Consider the following 17,715-nt stretch of genomic DNA (forward strand, 5'->3'; position numbering starts at 1 on the left):
GAAGCGCCGCTGTGCCGCCCGCGCCCGTCCGTGGTCGACGCGCCTGGTTGCTGCCTCCCGCGCGCGCCCCCGCTCCCGTGCCTCTGCCACCCGGTAAGCCCCCCGGACGGCCGGGATCCCCCTGCCGCTTGTGGGGTTCCCTGCCCCCGCGCCGGGGCCCCCAGCCATATCTGGTCAAAATATTCAGCTGTCGCCGCCGCCGCCAAGAGGGACTGAGCGTGGCTCCCTCTATAAATAGCCGCCGAGGCTGCTGCAGCCTCCTTAGGTTGCCTCCTGGGCTGGGGAGCCTGGGGCTCGGGATCTAGGAGCCGGCGCTTCAGTCCCCGTCGCCTGGCGCACGCGGGTCGAGCCAGGGCGTCCCCCCTCGTCCCCGCAGGACTCGGCGATCTGTCTGCGCACCGAGGGGGTCCTGACGACTTGCGGGGGCCCGCGCTGGGGCGGGGGACGTGGCGGAGCGGGACGTCCTGGGCTCCCGCGCGGCGCAGCTCGGCGCCCGCCGGCAGCTCGGAGGCGCACAGGTGCCGCGACGCGAGGGCGGCCTCTCCCCACCCGCGGAGTCCAGGGATGGAGTCGGGGCGGAGTGCTCGTTGGGGGGGGAGGGGGACAGGGAGACCCGCTGCGCCGGGGACGGGAAAAGTTTCCCCAGAGAGATGGAGATGGAGAGACTGAAAGCGCCACGACATGCGCGCCAGCCGGAGACATGCCGGAGACGCGGTCACATGCGTGGACACAGGAGCTCCTTTGCTTTCGCCTACTTGCCTTCGCAGCCCCATCCTTTCTCCATCTCCCCATTTGTCAGGGTCTGTTTGGCTTTCGTGGTGAAGCTCTGAGCCGCTGGGCGAGGGCGGCAGGGTGCGCTCCCAGACGTCCGCGTTGCCCTGCACCTGTTCTTTAATTCAGGGCTGAGGACTAGGGGACCTATCCGCTACATCCTGTGTTTCGAGCACCAGAGACTGTGATGTTCCCCTAGACCCAAGACTTATCTGTAATCTCGGAAACACGAAAGGACTCTTGGAATTGCTTGAGTCGTACACCCCCAGAAAGTGCACCCAAAGGGCTTAAGGGGCTTTCCACATGGGGAGCCTGCATCACCCTTCTCAAAAGAGCGTGTGACCCAAACAGCTTTAGACTCAGTGAATTGCGAGAAGTCAGGGATTTCAACTGAACGGCTCTCCGGCCTCAGTTTCCTAGTTGTTATGGAGAGGAACCCACAAGCCTTATAGCCTGGGGCCGTGCAGCGGTGCCCTTCCTGGCCTAGCTGGCAGCCCTTGGCTTCGCCCTTCACCCCTCGGATGAACCAGCTCTGGTGGCTGTACCTGAATCCCTGATCTTGAACTTAGGGAAGGGCCCCTCAGCAGAAGCATCCTAAGAACTGACGTTTTGTTTTCTCTGAAGTGTTGTTGCTCAAGGTCGCTGGTTGATGGCCTCCCCAGGAGATCTGCTGTCCTCTACAGCTATGTCCATCTTTGATCCTGCCCCCTTCTGCTATACAGGGCAAGTTTTCAAGACCTGTGAGGCCACTACCAAGATGTCCTGTCTCTGAGCCATTATGCCCAGGCCTTTCCCCTTCCAGACAATAGCACCAGCATCCTGAAGTTCCCTTTTGGTTCTGGCTTTACTTTTATTATTTCCCCTAAAACCAAATCCAAACCGCACAGATAAAGAATCAAGAGGAAAGAAACCAAACCCATTCAGTCCAATTCATGCCAGTATCCGTGTTGAAGAGTAGAACTACTCCATATGATTTTCTTGCTGTAGTCTTTACAGAAGCAAATTGCAAAGGCCTTCTTCAGAGAGGCTTCAAACCACCAGCCTTTGTTAGTAGCTAAGTGTGACCCGTGCATACCACCTAGAAATGGTTAATAAGGTTGACATTCATTCAAGCCATCTCATAAACTGGCAGAGAATGAAAACAAGAAACATTATCCCTTGTGGTACAGAAGACTCTGATGAGTCCTGCAAACAAATGTTGCAGACAGCCCTTCAGTTCCTCCTAACCTAAGTGGAAAGCTAGCGTCCTCTAAAAATAGCCTCCACCCCAGCTTATCAGGGCCTCACACCTTCACCCTCACTGCTGAGGTGGGGAGGCGCCCTGCCTTGTAGGGAACACTCTGAGCTCATAGTGACTGCTCTAAATCATGGGTGGGAAAGTGGATTGACCTGGAGGTCAGGGTGTCGGGCCCCAGCCTCAGCTCTGCTACCCATTCAGAGTGACCTAAAGCAATGAGAGGTGGACATGATGGTCTCCAGCGGACCTGAAGTTTCCCTTGGGAGACTTTCCAGAGTGGAAAATGGAAGGGCCAGAAATGAAACTCTAGGGAGTCCAGGGTGAAGGGAGGTGGAAAAAGGGCAAAGGAGAAGGGAGGTTAGCAGTTCTGTTGTTATGTGTTGTTGAATCTGAATGGACTCAGAGCTGACTTTCCAGCAAGTTTGTAGAGGTTGTTAATGACACAGGAGGAGAATGCCCATCTTTCTCAGGAGAAGCAGCTGCTGAATTGAAACCACCTGCCTTTAGGATGGCAGCACAACTCTCCACCTACTAGCTAAGCAGAGGAGCAGTGGAGAAAGTGACTTCTCAGGAGCAAAGGGGAAGACATGCTAGCAGTGCTAGATGCAGCAGAAAGATTGAGGTGGATAAGACCATTAGAATGGAGAATTAGGTCATTGGCGATGCTGGCCAGGCTCATCTACCACATAATACAATTTACTACCACCTAATTGGGTGGGATTGGTGACCCAGATTGTCCCAGCCTCAGTTTCCTCCTCTGTACAATGAGTAATAATAGGACTCATTTCATGTAAGTTGCTGTGGAATTACGTGAGGTGAAGCAGGACAAGCAAGTCCTCAGCCCTGCGCCTGGTACCTTGTGGTGATATTGGTGTTAGCAGAGGCAGAGGCTGAAGCTTGTCATCGTGGATGAGTAAGGAAGGACCAGGGAAGGGAGTAGGCATGGGGGACAGGATCAGAAGAGAGGCAGGTGTTTCTGGGAGGAGGAGTGTGACAAGACGTAGAGAAGGACTCAGGAGAGGGCGATAAAGTGTAAAGAGAACCCAAGGGCTGTCTGTGAATTTGAATTTGGGAGGTGTCTGGGGGGCCTTCTTTAATCACCTGATATCACAGATATTACACGAGTCCCCGGAGCTGAACAAAGATAGAGTAAACCGAAGCTATGCTGGCTCAGGCTCCGTATCCCCTTGGCTGCCTTCAGCATCTGCAAAGGAGGTGATGATGGGTCATGGCTGGTGGTTTGACCCTGCCCAGGCCTCGTGACTGGGGCTTGCTTATTTCTGAGATGACGTCATCCATCGATGACTCTTACTGAGTCTTTTCCAGTCAATGTTTTGATTTTCTGTCTTCCTAATGGGCCAGCCTGGCTGCCAACATTTCTAAAAAGGCAACTTCACTTTTCAGTTGAAGCCAGAACATCAGAGAGATCAATTATTTGGCTTCAAGGATCCAATATCAGCTTCAAGCCACAGGCCTGTTTTTGTGGAAGAACATGGATCAAATCATTCTGGGGCTTCATCCTCTTTTCTTTCTCTCTCTCAGACCCTCCTTTGGTTAATTATGATAATACCTGACTGTTTTGATAATAACAAAAGAATGAGTTCATTAGGGTCCACTGAGGGAGCCTCTGGGAGGTTTTCTTCAGTGTTAGGAGGTGCTGTTGGATTCTTGTCTAGTCTGAAGAGCCAAACACACTCAAGCACTTCTTCTCTGACATCCTTTTTTTTTTCTGTTGGAGAAAACAAGTGTGTGAAAGAGCTGGACACCCTGGTAGGCAAGAAGAGGAAAGCGGAAGGCAAAGGAAACAGGATTTGCCCAAGAGCTCCATTTAATCATTTTCACTTTTCTACCCAATGCAGCATTTTCACTGGTACCCTTAGGGGGTGACCTCTCTGTCCCTTCTTGGAGATGATTCTGGTAGGTGAAGAGTGACCCTTTGTGTGTCCACTCTCCAAGCCTGAGGAAGTCGAGGGAAGCACAATTACCTCCTGACTTTACCGTATCTCTTTTACAGACTCCTCTCTCGAACGTTGGTGTCAGTTTTACTCCACACCCTCTCACTGGGCAACTCACTCCCATGGCTCCAGTCACTGACTGTAGACTCACAACTCCTAAATCCGTGTTTCCACTTTGTACTTCTTTTCCTCAGCTCTAAGGGTCTGTGGCTCCTGCCCAGTGGACAAAGCCAGGAGGATGTCCCAAAGGCACTTGAAACTGAAGAGACCAAGATGTGGGTTCATCACTCAGTCTACCTCTTCCTTGGTCTTTGGTCTTCTGTCTTGGTTTATACCGTTATCGTTCAGCCAGGAACCAACCCAGAATCTTCCTTTCCTTTTGCTGTCTCGTTCATTTGGGTCACCAAGTTTTGACAATTCTCTCTCCTTGATGTCTCTTTTTATTTTATTTTCTTTTCATTTTAATGAACATTTACAGAGATTTCCATTCATTCATTGTTGCACTTTTCTCCCTGCCCACCCCTCTCCTTGAAAAGGACAAGTTCCTTCATTGGTATACAGTCCCCTCCCCCCCATACACTCCACTATGCAACCTTCATTCTGGATGTTCCTTGATTTCTCTCATATTCATTTCTCTTCCCACATCCACTGCCTCAATTGCTTGTCATCTCTCCCTTGAGCTACTGCCAGCCTTTAAAAGCCTTTCTGCCTCGAATTTTTCTCTTCTTCCATGATGTAAAAGAATCTTCATAAAATAGTAATTGCTTTGTTAGTTCCCTTTGTTAAGATACTACCCATTTCCTACTATTAAGTCACCAAACTGGACCACCAGAACCATCTAAGATTGGGCTTGAAGCTGCTTCTTCAAGAACCGTCTCCTGGCTCTCCCCCATATCCACCTCACTTTCTGGTTTTGGTGCAGACATGCAGTGCGATGCCATGCCTCACTGCCTTTGCTCTTACAAGACATCCTCTGGTGCTGAACTTCTGACTTGTAGGCATCCTTTGCTGCAGAGCTTCTCGTTACCACATCTGTACGCCTACAGCCCCCAGCCCAGACTCAGGACCAGTCACTGTCTGTTCCAGATTCAATCCTCTGCTTTGCTCTTTATCTCTGGTTAGACCGAAAGCTCCTTGAGAACCGAATCTATGGCTCATCTGCCTCCCACTCGCCCAGTGTCTAACTCGGAGCTCAGCTGGCATAGTGCAGATGCTTGCATTTTCAGCAAACCACTGGCTATTGAGAAAAAGAAAGCTGTATTAGAACGATGACAGTCACACAACACCAGCCAACACGAGGATGTTTTCCCATCCCTGCAAACATCAGCTTCATGAGCTCCCTGGGGGCTCAGTGCCTATTGCTGTTGTTGTTGTTGTTGTTGTGTGCCATCAAGTTGGAACTGAGTCATAGCCGACCCTCCAGCGGGTTTTCCAAAGTAGTTAATCGCACAGGAGGAGACTGCCCACCTCTCTCCCGAGGGGCAGCTGGTGAATCCAAACCACATGCCCTTGGAATTGCAGCTCCACTTCTTGCCGCTAGACCACCCTCTCATAATATGTAGCTAAAGAATGGATCCATCATCTTGTTTGAAATCCATAGTAATATCGTGAAAGAGCAATGATGGATGTTGTCTCCCTCTTTTGCAGATAAGACAAGTGAGTGTCAGTGGGAATTGTTCCAAGTTACTCAGCTTGGGTACCTGGTCCAGAAGAGCCAATGTGCTTCCCCGGGCTTGATTATCTTAGTGTGCATTTGAATAATCTGAATAAATAGATCCAGAGAGGGACCTGAGGTCCTGCATTTCTAACAAGCTCCTCTGTCTTGCTAATGGCCCTGGTCCTAGACCACAGTTGGAGCCCTGAGGTGAGTGCTGGTCACCACAAGGCATTCTGCTGACCCTTGTATTTATATAGTATTTTTAAAATATGAAAATACTCATGTATTTGACTCCAAATCAAGGAATCTTTTTGGTCTTTGAATTATTCATCCTACTTACAAGCTGGGTACCTGTGAAGGCAGGACGACTATCTGGCTAGTGCTGGGTGAAGAATCTGAGACACCTATATGACTACTCTGAAGTCTAAATGTGTTAAGACATGAGAAAGAAGTTAAGACAGTTTTCTCCGTGCAAACTCACGAAGATTTCATAATTTCAAGTGAATGGCAACCATGTGGGTTTATTCATGGTTTTTAAATTATATTCCACTTATATCATTCAGAGGATTGAAAGTGACAAAAAAAAGTGCACAGGCAATATAATTATCAAGAATGGAATTTTTTTAAAGGGCAGAAATTTAGAAGAATACGTTTTGAGAAGCTGATGTAGTTGTAGACCTCTGTTCAAGAAAAAAGGGTATCCATATGCATAACAGTTTGCACATGATCTCAGAACGGGCATGGGTTGCCTCTGAAACCCACTCAGAAACTCAGGATCACTTCACGAAGAGTAAGGAGAGAAAATTATGTCGGCATCCAGGCTGAAGATAGTGATTGTATTTGGACCCTCAAATCTGTTCAGAGGTGGATTGTGGGCATCAAAGGTGAAAGGGAGAAAAGATGAACTTCAGACTCTTCATGGCTAATAATACAGAGAAGAAAACCAATATTTCAAGAGAGAGAGAAATGTTCTCTTAGCCTTGATTCAAAGAGTAGATTGTCATGGCAGACAGTTTAGCATAGTGGTTAAGATGGGCTGTGTCCAGAATGAAGGCTGCATAGTGGAGTGGACTGGGGTAGGGAGGGATTGTATAACAGTGAAAGAATTTTACTTTTCAAAGAGAAGAGCAAAACTGGAGGTGAGGAGTGGGTAGGGAGAAAAATGCAACAATGAATGAATGGAAATCCAAAGCCTCTGTAAAAGTTTGTTAAAATTAGGGTGAAGTCTCTCTCAGGGAGGAGTGATAGGGAATGGCAAAGGACACACTGACAAAGGAGATTAATCAGAACTGGCTTTGACAAGCACTGTGGCAATTGGACAATTAAAACAGACATTCGGGGGGGGGGGGAGAAAGAAGAACTGGGGAGGAGGGTAGAGAAAACAGTGCAACAATGAATGAATGAAAACCCAAAATCTCTGTAAATGTTCATTAAAACTAATAAAATTTAATAATAATTTTAAAAGTTTATTAAAATTAATAATTTAAAAAGGGAAAAAAGAACATGGACTCTGAAGATACCTCCCTGGGTTCAAATATAACTTCTGCCAATTACTTTGTTAATCCCTCTATATCTCTGTTTCTCAGTTTCTTTATAAAGTAGACTTTTGTGTTGGATCAAAATAGTTAATATTTGTGAAATTCTTAAGGTAGCCGCCATACATTGCTAGCATTAAGTGTGAGCTATTAGAAGAAGGCAGAGTTTGTGGTGATGGTTAGGTGCCACCCAGTTGACGACAACTCACAGCGACTGTGAACAGCAGATCAGAGCCTTACCCTGTGCAGTGTCAGCCTTACAGTGTCTGCCGTGTGTGGGATAGTCACCTGTCAAGCCCTGGATTGACCAGTCCTTTATTGAAAGAGTCTTCCTCTCATTCGTTGACCCTCTTCCTTTCCCAGTATATGTTTTTCCAAGGACTGACCTTTCCTGATAATATGTGAAATGAAGTTGAGTGCATTGAGATTGCTTGCATGGATTCAAAATCCTGGCTTCGCCACTTCTAAGTTTATGTTGGTCAGATTCCCTAATTGCTCTTCACCTCAGTTTCTTTATCTATAAAATGGATATAATTAAAATACCTACCTCAAAGCACTGTGAAGATGGCTTGAAATAATCGATGTTGAGGCCTTAGCACAGGGCCCAATATGCAGAGAACATAGAAAGTTCTTGCTGTTATTATAAGGTCCAAGAGTCCAAGAGCATAATAGGCACTAAAATGCCCTTGTTTCATTGTATATGTAATTCACACAGTTCTCTCCTGATGAATTTAATGTAGCTTTCATTTTCTTGTCCTGATGGGTAATGTTGTACCAGAGAATTTGTACCTGTATCTTTGCACAGTTAACTTGTAAACTGGTAGAATAAATTCCTAGAAGTGTAATTGCTGAGTCAGAGGATGTGTGGATTTTAATAAGGTTTAAATTGCCTTGAAAGAAGCCTGCATCAAAGTATACTTCCATTCTGTGTATACTTCCTCTCTCTCCACATCTTATAAAAGCTGGAGACTCTCAGATGTTTTAATATTTTTCATTCTCATAGATAATCATCATGTTTGAAAGGGTGGGGGGACAGCGCAGGAGCCGAAGACCCAGGATGAAATGGATTGACAAAGTAACTGGATGTAATGGGATTAGGTATGTCAGAATCAGTTAGACTGGCTCAAGATAGGGCATGATTCAGAACTACAGTATTCAAGAACAATAGATGGGAACTGATAGCTCATTTCTCCATTTGCCTTTCTAAAATAATCAATGTGAGCCATTATCTGTTCATACATTTATTGTTGTTATTATGTGCCATTGAGTTGCTTGTGACACATAGCAACCCTTTGTACAACAGCTCTGAACCCTGCTCTATCCTATGCCAACCTTCTCGTCTCTGGCCCACCTACCCCCATTACCTCAGTCACTGAGTCAATCCATCTCATCAAGGATCTTCCTCCTAAGCATGATGTCCCTCTTCAAGGACTGGTCCCTCCTTAAAACATGCCCAGAGTATGTCAGACAGAGCTTCAGAATCCATGCCTCCAAGAAGCAGCCTGGTTTTACCCTCCCCATGACTGACCTGTTTGTTCTCCTAGCAGTCCATGGTATATTCAGCACTGTTCTCCAGCACCACAGCTCAAAGGCATCAGTTCTCTTCTGTCATCCCTGGTCATTGTCCAGCTTTCTGATTGCAAAGGCCGTGGCCTCAATCAGTGCACCTTAGTCTTCAGACTGACATCATTGCTCTTCAGTACTCTGGAGAGATCCCCAACAACAGATTTCCCCAATGCAATTCATCTTTTGTTTTCCTGGCTGCTGGTGCATACACATTTGCATATTTTTTAGCTACTTATTTTTATGTAAATGGCTTGGTTTTTTCCTTTTCTCACATTTTCATCAAACTCTTTTTATTTTTTTTTTCAATGATTTTAGAAATCTAAATCTAGTTGTCTCTTAAGCAAACTAGCCCTTACCAAATATATTCTTTCTTGTTTGTCATTTGCCTTTTGGCAAAGTGTTGATGCTCATTTTCGTAGTGGTTTTCCAGGAAGTGCAAAAACCTACTTGGTAAAGCTCTCCCTCATGTTAGCACCTGTCAGGCCAGGTGGAGAAAGTTATGTGTGTGAAACAGAATACAAATAGGAGTGAGCTCCATGAACTTCCCTGCCAGCAGACTTTTCTTCTACTTGTGCTTGTGATTACCCAGCTTTATGGTCGTCAAGCCAGAGAGTAATCATCGTTCATTCAGCCAGTATTTCTTGAGTGCTTAAGAGGAGCACGTCTTTGTGTTGTGCCATGGGAGCCCACAGGAGATGGCTGCCCTCACGTAAAGTATTTTCTGTCTTGGAAACTGAGGTAGGGTGGCGTACGGTGGAGAAGAGAGTGGTACAGAACAATAGATGACTCCCAGATAACTCCAATGGCCTCTCTCATTTGCATTAAGATCAATGGCTTCCCACTGTTTTTCATTCACATTGTATTCCATACAATCATTCTAATACATTAAGTTTTAGAAAATTACTCGCCATTGGACCTTACCCATTATAACCCTGTCTTTTTCACCCAGATCCTTCCCATTTGTTTCCCTCCACCCACCAAACTGTGCAGCCCTGTGGTTTCACCCCTACCTATCCTCACTCCTCCACTCCTCCCCTGCTCTCCCCACCCCCGAGTTCCTGTACATGTTTTACTAGTTATCCTTCTATATAAACTTTGTAAGCAAACCAATGGGGAAAAGAATAATGTAAATTAGAAGGTATATGAATGATTTATGAAACACAATGTAAATGAAAGATAGTGTAAAACACAATGAATGAAACATATAGGAATTATTATATGAAAACAAAAAATATTTAAAAAAAAGATAGATGGCTTCCTAAAAACCGCTTTATAGGTGTGGCCTTAGATAAAGTGAAAAAGCAGAGCCAGGTGACAGACATGCCAGTGTAGGGAGGGAGCCTGCGAAAGCTCAGATGAGAGCTTAGGGCCTGATCTCTCAGAAAGTGGAAGGGGTGGGGAGAGTGAGCTCAGAGCAGGGGGAAGTCTGCTTTAGGGGGCAGCTGGGCAGGCCAGCTGGGGCAAGGAGATGGTTTCAGAGTCTTTTCCGGGAACTTTATCCTTATGATGACTCATGGTGACTCAGACACCTTGATGACATGAGGAGATGCAAAATAAAAACACAAACACAACACACACACATATACACAGAGACTCTTTGTAATTTAAGCCATTTGACAATTTGGACTGGCATGTGGACCTCTGAGGCTCCGTGTGTTCTGAACAGAGTTTGGAGCAGCCACAGAATGTTTTGGAGTAAAACAAAGAGTTTTGTTTCCCTGCTTTTTCAGAAGTTTACCATGTCACCAAGAGAATGAAATAAATCAGGGAGAATAAATGCAAAGAGGTCAGAAAACAAGTCTTTTCAGTATGACTGGGCCTTAAGGCACTATCTTCTATTCAATTGTTGCCAGCATATCTTTTATGATGAAATAAGGACTTCAAAGACCTTAGAGCTCACCTGGCCAACACTCCAACCACCACCAACACTAATCAATGCATCATCCTCTGTCAGACCCTTATTTGGGTCTCTTATCATCTCTGCTTAACCCTCATCTTCAACTATTGCCACTGAGTCAATTCTGATTTATAGCCACCCTCTAGGTCATAGGAGACCTGCTGTATAGCGTTTCTGAGCTCTGAGTGTTGTGTGTTGGTCTGCCAATCTAAAGGTTGGCTATTGGAGTCCGCCAGCTGCTCCTCGGGAGAGAGATGAGCATTCTCTTTCCCTGTAACAATTTATATCCTTGGAAATCTGATAGAGGGCTGCTGTGTATCAGAATCATCTTGCCAACAGTAGATTGAGTTTGGTTTCATCTGTACAGAATCTTCTTCTGCAACTGCCATATTTTTCCCCAGTGAAGTGGTTATTGAGCTCTAACTACCAGTCTTTTTGTTCGCACCTAAACACTTACCCACTGTGCCACTAGCATTCTTTTTGTCTCTGCTTACACATCTGTAATTATGGGATGTGATGAAATGATGATGCCGGTTGACCCAGTGATGAGGACCTTTGTTTCTCTAATGTTGAAATGGAATCATACCAAATGCTATGTAGTATAAGCCTTGATATTCTGCAGCAAGCATTTCAACTACTTCTCACTTTCAGCAAGCAAGGTTGTGTCCTCTGCATAAGGCAGGTTGTTGATGAGGCTTCCTTTGATCCTTACTGCCACATTCCTCTTCATAGGTAGAGTCCAACTTCATGAATATATTGCATTGGGCCAGTCATTTATCAGGGGCTTCTCCAGAATACTGAAGACCAATCATGTCCATTTGAAAACGAAGGTGCTCCTGATTCAGGCCTTGGTATTTTCAGTCTCTTGCTACACATCTGAGAGCTGGACAGTGAATAAGAATGACAGAAGATGAATTGATGCCTTTGAATTGAGCTGTTGGAGAAAAGTGCTGAATATCCCAAGGGTTGCCAAAAGAACAAACAGATAAGTCTTAGGAAAAGAGCAAGAAGAGTGCTCCTTGGAGGCAAAGATGGTGAAGCTTCATCTCTCATACTTTAGATATGTTGCTAGGAGAGGTTGTTCCTTGGAAAAGGACATCATGCTTGGCAAGGTGAAGGGTCAGCGAAAGAGATGAAGATCCCCAATGAGATGGATTGATGTAATGGCTGAAGCAATGGGCTCAAATGTGTCAGAGATGATGAGGACGGCACAGGGTAAGATAGGGTTCAGATCTATTGTTCAGAGTGTTGCTGTAAATTGTACTTAACTTGACAGCACCTAATGACAATAGCTATCTCTTGAATCTGCCCAGTGCATTAGGCCATTTTTATTGTTTAAAAGTTCTTGGGTTGATTGGAAATCTGTCTTTGTAATCTTACTAAGTCTATGTCTTCTGTCCTCTGGAAGTGTTCTGCCTGTAACACTTGTGTTCTCACAAGAGATTTGCAGAGTGTGACCATGTTTGCCCTCGTCCTTCCTCTGTTCTCCATGTGACACCCAGAAAATTGGAGCCCAGGAAGGACCTGGGCTGGAGAGGGATGGTCAGATCTTCAGCTCATTGTTTCCATGTTACAGCATTACATGCATGTACTTGGGAGGGAACACACTTCAGTCCATGGCATATGGTATGAATTCAAGCCCTGGTACATGGCTGCCCAAGAGGGACTCATCATGGAAGACTTGAGATAGGAAGGAATAGCCTTCTTAGAAGGAAAAGGAGCTGTCAATCACTCTTGTGGTCCTGACACCGAGGGAGAAGAGAAGGTCAGGTTAGGGGAGTGGACAGCAGCACCTTAGAATGTGAGAATTAGTGCTGAGGGATCACAGCATAATGATGTTAATGAGGTATGAAGAATCAACTTTGAAAATCAGCCTTCTGTCCTCTATCCTCAAGACATTGACTTCAGCTGAAACAAGAAGATGATTTAACTGTAAGTATTCCTTCGAACTGTGACTGGGCACTTCCTGAACGTGGGGCAGTGCATCCTACAAATCAAGTGCTGCACCAGCATCTCCTCTGGATGTTCTCTTGAGACGCTGGGCCTGCTTCCCCTGGGCCATTTAAAGAGCACCCCACACCCTGTACTTAGGAGCTCTGTTGGCTCAGACTTTGACTTCTGAAGCTTCCCTGATGGATGGTGTCAGGCCTTGACCCCCTAATTTTTACTACCCAATCTGCTGAGTTGTACTTCCTGGCACACCTTGTAAATTCTCTTTTCACACTTAGCAGAGACTTAGGGCTTCTGCTGTTGAGAAGCATGGCGGCTGGATGTGCTCTAAGTGTAAAATACATACCAGATGTGGAAGACTTAAGTTCATTTTGAATGTGTTTAACAGTGCAGGTATTGTTTTGTTTTGTGGTTTCTCCCTCACCAATTCTCAGTCAGGACCAAATTTATAAAGCAGGCTACAGAGGAGCTTTTCTGAGGGGCCACAGTGGGAGCCTTGAAAGTTCTACAGCCCTCTTCCTGTCTGACTCCTTCCTCTCATATTCCCAGCCTTCCCAGACGTGGTCCAAACTTTCCATTTTAAGGATGGATGAACAGAAGATCAGAAGAGAGATGGTCCTCACCCAGGCCTCAAGGGCACTAGAGCAGAGCCTAGGAATGAGCCGAGTGTTCATGCCTCACTTCAAGGGCACCACTGGGCAAGCACAGGGCTCCGGGAGGTGGAGGTGAATAGGACATACATAGGTCCTGTCCTAAGGGGCCTTACAGGGTCATGATAGCCCTGTAACACTGGGAAAATCTGCTATCAGGGAACTCTCCAAAGTGCTAAAGAGTAATGATGTCAGCCTGAAAATTAAGATGTGCCTGATTCAAGCCATGGTCTTCTCAATTACTTGCTATGCCTCTGAAAGTTGGACTATGACAGAAGAACGGATGCCTTTGAGTAATGGAGTGGAGAAGATTGTTGAATTTCCCATGGACTGCCAAGAGAACGAACAGATAAGTCTTGGAGAAAGTGAAGCCAGGGTACTCCTTGGAAGCAATGATGGTGAAACTTCATCTCACATACTTAGAACAAGTTGTTAGGAGGACCAGTCCCTGCAGGACATCATACTTGCAAAGGTGCAAGGTCGGTCAGCACAATAGAGGAAGACCTTCAACAGGACTGATTGACACTGTGACTACACACAGCAGTGGGCTCAGGTATGCCAGATTTGACGACGATGGCGCAGGATAGGACAGGGTTCAGGTCTGTTACTCACAGGGCCACTATCAGTCATACTCAACTCAAGAGCATGTGACAACAACACCAACACCATGAGAAAGTGACCTCCTAATGATGGCTACCACTGACAGCCTTGATCATCAGGCTGTGTCCCTCATCTGCAGTTACCAGTGCAGCCTCTAGGGTGAGTACTGCCCCTCTCACTATGCAAAGAAATCCAGTCCAGTGATTTCTAACCTTTATTTATGTAGCCATAGAAATATCTCCTCAAGGGAAGTCTTCCTTGGAACTCCAAATAGACTAAACCGCTAAAATCGAGATTTGGTCTCCCTACTCAGTCGCTTTACTCCCTGCAGTGGCTCTGGAGACACTTTCCTGGCATCTGAAAGGTCCTCTAGACACAGTTTATTTCTTTTTAAAAAAATATTCATTTGCATATTAAATTCATATAATTGTGTTTTATTCATAATACATTGTGTTTCACATAATCATTCCTATATACTGTGTTTATAAAATTTATCACCATTGATGTATGCCCACTAACACCTCATCATTTCAGGTCCCCACTGGGTCTTTCCTAATTCCTTCACCTCCTCCCTCTGCCACCAAATTCTGCAACCCCATGATTTCCCCCATCTCCACCCTTAGCCCCTTTTCCTATCACCCGTTCCCCTTTGGATTTTTATCCACATCTTACTAGTTAGCCTTCAATTTTTATAATCATGGTTTTATGTAATATTTGTCCTTATGAGACTGAGTTCACTAGCATAATGTTGTCTAGCTTCTCCCAGGTTGTACAGTGTTTTATGAAATCATTGCTCTTGAGTGCTGCATAGTATCCCATCAGGTGGATGTACCATAATATCTCAGTCCATTCGTTTGGTGATGGACATTTGGGCTGTTTCCATTTTCTTGCTATTGTGAATAGCGCTGCTATGAACTTAAGAGTACGAATCTCTATTTGTGCCTTGGTTCTATCATCCTTGTGATATATTCCTTGCAGTGGAATAGCTGCATCATAGGCAATTTCTGGGTTCAGCTTTTTGAGAAAATGCCATACTTCCCTAGGCACAATTTAAAGCCACCAACAGGATTGGACAGCACAGGACTGAACAGTTTGTAAACCACTGACAGGGTGAACAGATTTATATCACTAACATGTATATGTGAAGTTTGCTGCAATGACAAATGTTTTGTTACCTACATTAAACTAAAGCTTATTGCTGTCGAGTTGGAACTGACTTCAAAGCTGGATCTCCATGGTTGTAAATCACCCAGGAGGAGATTGCCCGTTTTGTCCCGCTGAGCTGCTAGTGGATGAGAACTGCCAGAGGGCTTTGGTCTTTGGCTTAGGAGCACACCCTCTTATATTTATGTAGTAAGTATATTAATAAGAAAGGGGAGGAGGGACAAAGAAAAAGCAGTAGGGATGGTGGAAGGGTGAAAGGAAGGAAAGAGGGAGAAAGGCAAGATAGAGAAAGAGTTTCAGAAACAAAGAAGGGGAGGAAGAACCCCAGCGTGATCCAGTTACTTCACTCTACAGAGGAGCAAAAGGAGACCCAGAGGCGAGAAGGAGCTGAATGAGAGTCCCTCAGGGAGTTAGAGTCACAGCTGGCTCTCCGTGAATGTCATGAATCATGGGCTGTACGCCATCCACAGCACCTCTTTTATTGAGGAAACGAAGGCCTTTTGTTAATACTTATAAAATCCAATATCTCCCAAGCCATATTTTAAGACTGAACTTGCAGAGGGTTTGGCTGACGTGCTGACTCGTACCTCCCTTCCACTTGTACCTCACACCTTCTCACCTCCAGTTCCCACACGGGTGACCAACCACCAGAGGAGAATCCTTCCAGAATCCACCGTGTGCCAAGTGGATGAGTGTGATGTGAAGCCGACAACTTTGTAGTTTACCCTAAGTGTTCTCGGTTCCTCTCAGCTTATTTCTTTTAATGCTTCATCATTCTATAATACTACAAGGACACTTCGTATCGGAAAGATCTTTTTAAGATTTGACATGGGATTTTTTAAAACTCAGCAACACTTTGGAGTGTGTTTGTGGTGCATGACTCTTCCTGTTGGGGGTAGAGAGAGCCTCCTTCAGATGATGGAAGAGTCTTTCTGACGATTGCTCCTCTCAAGGTGACACCTCTGACTCCCACATGGTTTCCATCTCTGTACTTCTTCCTTGACCTATTTTCCACCAGCTTGTTTGACTTCCACCTCCCTGTTCTCTCATTCTGGCTCCTCCTTTCTCTGGGGTCAGTCCATCACTGTCCTCCTAAATATTTTATTGTAAATCATCTAGGGAAAGAATCTACTTGCAGAAATAGCAGGCATGGGGCACTCTCAGCATTTCAGAACGGTCCAGTTTCCCAAGAAGTATGTCCTAGTGTGGCCCTGTTCCTTGTTGCATGGCTCTGAATATCTTTCTTGTTCTTTTCACTTTTGCTGTTACTTGGGTGAAAGTTTACAGAGAAAATTGGGTTTCCATTCAACAATTCATACGTATGTTGATTCATGACATTTATTTCAATCCCACCCACACTCTTTCTGCTTCCTTTCTGTGTTTGCTGTTTCTGTTTGTCTTTCTTTCCTGGATCTCTTCCTGCCTTCAGAGTTGTGTCCTTGGGTAAGTACTGCCTTTTTTATTTTGTGTGGTTGGTGCTTCTAAGAACAACCAAATAACTTCCCTGGTGTTACTGTTTTCTTTGTCTGTTCTGTCTCTTGTTTGGGTGAAAGTGAGCCATGGAGGTTACATTCAGTTCAGAGGTTCTAAGATCCGTAGTCTGAGGGTTTTGTAGGTTTCTTTATGACCAGTAAGCCTGGCATTATTATTATTTGAATTTTGTTCCACATTTTTCTCCCACTCTATCCAGGCTCTCTTACTGACCATGATTCCTTTCTGAACAGTCTCCAGTGGTAGCTGGTCCCATTTAGTTCTTCTGGTCTCAGAGTCATAGAGGCTGAGACTCCAGTGACCTAGTAGTCCCTTTGACTAATTGTCTCCATACTTTATTTTATTTTCTTCACTCTCCTTTCCTTCAGGTGGGATCATATCATTAACTGCACCTTAGATAGCCCTTCACAAGCTTTTAAAGAGAGTCTTTCTCTAAGAAGAGCAAGGGCCACATAAGGAGCACCATATCTGACTTTTAGCACCATATCTGACCTTTAGCAACTTCAGAGGAGGAAGGTATCCCCACCCACAGCACCAATAATACAGAATCCCATGAGGGATTCCCATGCCTCTTTATACTCATCTCAATACCAATCTTACTGCTTGACTGGGTCCAAAATACAACGTGATAGCTCACAGACCACACAGAACTATAATGGGGGAGTTAAAAGGCTATAATTCAGATTAATAAGAAAATATAATCAAAACAGCTCCCAAAATGTGCACACAGGCACCTCAGCCTCGTGACTCGAATTATTCCCAAGTTCTCAGTCCTCCCAATATTGGTTTTCCCTCCTAATTGTCCAACAAAGTTCTCAGTCCTGCCAATATTCGCTTCCCCTACCCCGAAGTCCCATATCACAACTTATTCTGCAGTTCTGCCATTGCTGCTGCTGCTGTGCTGAAGTGTGACCTGCATTTCACTGGGCTAGGGGTAGTTGCTCTTCTCTGGCTGAGTGAGGATTTCCATCTCTTCTGGTGGGGGAAGAAGTCCTACTCTCTTCATCTAGAGCTGTTCAATTTCTTGGTGAGACTAGCCCGTCCTCTTATGGAATGATAGAGAGCCTGTCCCTTTGTAGATAGGCCAACATGCTTCACTCCTCCAGTCCCACCCCTCCACATAGTCATTTACATTAGGAAGGCCATACTGAGAGACAAACTCCACACTTTCTGATGTGACCCAGTGGGGACTCTAGATCTCTGTTTCCACTTTGTTTCATGGGATTCAAATTCCAGAAGTTT

This window comes from Elephantulus edwardii, unplaced genomic scaffold (genome assembly GCF_000299155.1).
Source record: "Elephantulus edwardii isolate Elephantulus edwardi_28Jun2011 unplaced genomic scaffold, EleEdw1.0 scaffold00052, whole genome shotgun sequence".
Classification (NCBI taxonomy): Eukaryota; Metazoa; Chordata; class Mammalia; order Macroscelidea; family Macroscelididae; genus Elephantulus; species Elephantulus edwardii.